Here is a 270-nt window from a genome sequence, read left to right on the forward strand (position 1 = left end):
TTTTTTCTTAGGCAAGGCAACCCTTGGTTGACCTTGCAGATTGCAAAGACCTTGTCAGCTTACAATCTCTTATTTTTTTATATATATTTTACACCTACAGCACCTGGTCCTCCTAGGTGGTCTCTCACCCAAGTGCTAACCAGGCCCCACCCTGCTTAGCTTCCGAGATCAGACAGGATCGGGCTTGCTCAGGGTAGCGTGGCCGCAGACAACGAAGCCACTTTTGTAGAGAACATAACACTAGCTTGGCGATGACAGAGCTGCACAGAC

The 270-nt window shown here is 48.5% G+C and overlaps 1 pseudogene; it reads right to left on the reverse strand.

Moving 5' to 3' along the window:
* Window positions 1–91: 91 nt before the first annotated feature.
* Window positions 92–210, reverse strand: LOC111734662 (annotated as a pseudogene).
* Window positions 211–270: the final 60 nt, after the last annotated feature.

Source organism: Pteropus vampyrus, unplaced genomic scaffold, assembly GCF_000151845.1.
Source record: "Pteropus vampyrus isolate Shadow unplaced genomic scaffold, Pvam_2.0 Scaffold3144, whole genome shotgun sequence".
NCBI lineage: Eukaryota > Metazoa > Chordata > Mammalia > Chiroptera > Pteropodidae > Pteropus > Pteropus vampyrus.